This window comes from Ammodytes marinus (genome assembly GCF_949987685.1).
Source record: "Ammodytes marinus genome assembly, chromosome: 1".
Classification (NCBI taxonomy): Eukaryota; Metazoa; Chordata; class Actinopteri; order Uranoscopiformes; family Ammodytidae; genus Ammodytes; species Ammodytes marinus.
The window spans coordinates 34,949,216-34,951,715 of NC_137230.1; positions in this window are offsets into that span (position 1 = coordinate 34,949,216).

Consider the following 2,500-nt stretch of genomic DNA (forward strand, 5'->3'; position numbering starts at 1 on the left):
AATGCACAGCAGGCCTGGGATATGTTTCAAGCTTTTCCCAGATTAACCTTGAACCAAACAGATAGAGAACTGTGCCCTTGTTCATAGGGGCGGTAAACCCTGTACAACCATGCTGTGTGTGTGTGTGTGTGTGTGTGTGTGTGTGTGTGTGTGTGTGTGTGTGTGTGTGTGTGTGTGTGTGTGTGTGTGTGTGTGTGTGTGTGTGTGTGTGTGTGTGTGTGTGTGTGTGTGTGTGTGTGTGTGTGTGTGTCTGTGAGTGTGTGTGTGTGTGTGTGCGCGCCTGTGTGTGTGTGTGTGTGTGTGTGTGTGCGCGCCTGTGTGTTTGTGTGTGTGTGTGTGCGCGCCTGTGTGTGTGTGTGTGTGCGCGCCTGTGTGTGTGTGTGTGTGTGTGTGTGTGCGCGCCTGTGTGTTTGTGTGTGTGTGTGTGCGCGCCTGTGTGTGTGTGTGTGTGCGCGCCTGTGTGTGTGTGTGTGTGCGCGCCTGTGTGTGTGTGTGTGTGTGTGTGGTGGCAATAGGTTAGCATGGGGGGGCGCATCCACAAGGTGACATTGGCTGAGCTGTTGGAAAAGCTTAAGCCCCTAAGAAAGATCAAGTTCTCTTTGTCCGGGCAGACAGTGTATAACATGGTTCTCAAGCCCCTGGTCAAATCTCCACAGCACGTAAAGCTTGACTGCCTGCTGTGCTCACAAAGTGGAACCCTACAGAGCGGATACAGTATGCTGAGAGGCTACTACAAGGTATAAGGAGAAGATAACAGTACTTAAAGGTGCACTGAGGAACTTTTCCGTTTTTGTTTATTCTTCCGCCCCCTTTGGACAAAAGCGGTGGTGTTTTTACATAGCCAACTGTTGTCCCTGGGTGAGCGTATACCCATGACAAAGGCATTAAGAAAAACTATATAAAAATAGCATTCTTTCTTTGCACTGATGGTCTCGTTTGCTGTTACATGTCGTTTATGATCATCAGAGTAAAAACGAGACTGTTTCAGAAATATTTAAAAAGTTCCTTGTAGCACCTTTTAATTTGATTCAAGAATATTCTTGAAACAGCTGAAAAGTACAAGAAACTGAAGTGCGTTTAAACTCATGAAGCAATTTAAGTGAGATGGACGTTCCATTGTGGGCGGCAGTGGTGAAGTGTGTAGGGCGGTCGTCCTCTGGAGTCCAGGGTCGGTGGTTTGATCCCCCGTCTCCCCGCCACATGTCCAAGTGTCCCTGGGCAAAGAGACACTGAACCCCACATTGCTCCCGATGGTTCAGAGAGCGCCTTGCATGGCAGCTACTGTGTATGCGTGTGTGTGTGAATGGGTGAATGTGGTAAGAAATGTAAAGCGCTTTGGGGCTGAGAAAATCGGCTAAAAAGCGCTATATAAGTCAAGTCCATTTACCATTTTACCATTGATTCCCTGGACAGTGTAGTTGTTGTTCAGCTCGTCTCCAAACAATTACAGTGTTGTCTGTAGTAGAACAAAACAGCAAAAGATCTCATTTGTTTTAATGAAAGAAAGAAAAATCTAGCAACACCAAATTCTCCCTTTACTGCCAAGAGAAACTACTGAAGCCTCTGGCTGTCTGACTCCTGCCAGAAGAGTTTACTCCTAATGGGTCTCCGTGGGCAGACAGAGAGATCAAATGTGTAAATACTTTTCTCAGCAAATTGGCCTGCTCTATATTTGGCTTGTTCCTATCCCCTTGTACAACCGTGTGTGTGTGTGTCTGTGTGTGTGTGTGTGTGTGTGTGTGTGTGTGTGTGTGTGTGTGTGTGTGTGTGTGTGTGTGTGTGTGTGTGTGTGTGTGTGTGTGTCTTTTCTTTCATTCACTACAGAAGGGAAATGGTATTTGTTTGATAGCTTAGATGTAATTTCTCAAAGACAGTTGTTTTTAATATTGTTCAATGTTGCTTTAGATGTGCACATTTCTAGTATATACACTTACAACATAACACATCAAGACAACCTACAATTCAAAACACAACTTAAGTACACTTGGAAAAATACATTAAAATTAATGAAGAAAATCTCAATTTCCAATGGCGTCTGACTATCAATCCATGTATCTGTGTATCTATCTATCCGTCTGTCTGTCTGTCTGTCTATCTATCTATCTATCTATCTATCTATCTATCTATCTATCTATCTATCTATCTATCTATCTATCTATCTATCTATCTATCTATCTATCTATCTATCTATCTATCTATCTATCTATCTATCTATCTATCTATCTATCTATCTATCTATCTATCTATCTATCTATCTATCTATCTATCTATCTGTCTATCTGTCTGTCTATCTATCTGTCTGTCTGTCTGTCTGTCTGTCTGTCTGTCTGTCTGCAGTAACACATTGCAGATGTTTTGTTTTAACTGTGTCTTCAGCATGTTGAGTTGGTTGGTGCTTTAGAGGAATCAGGTTTCATATAATTAAGAACACAGGGAGGAGAAGGTCGTATACCCTCCACCGGACCAGCTATATGGTCTCTTAATTTTTTCCGCGGCTGTA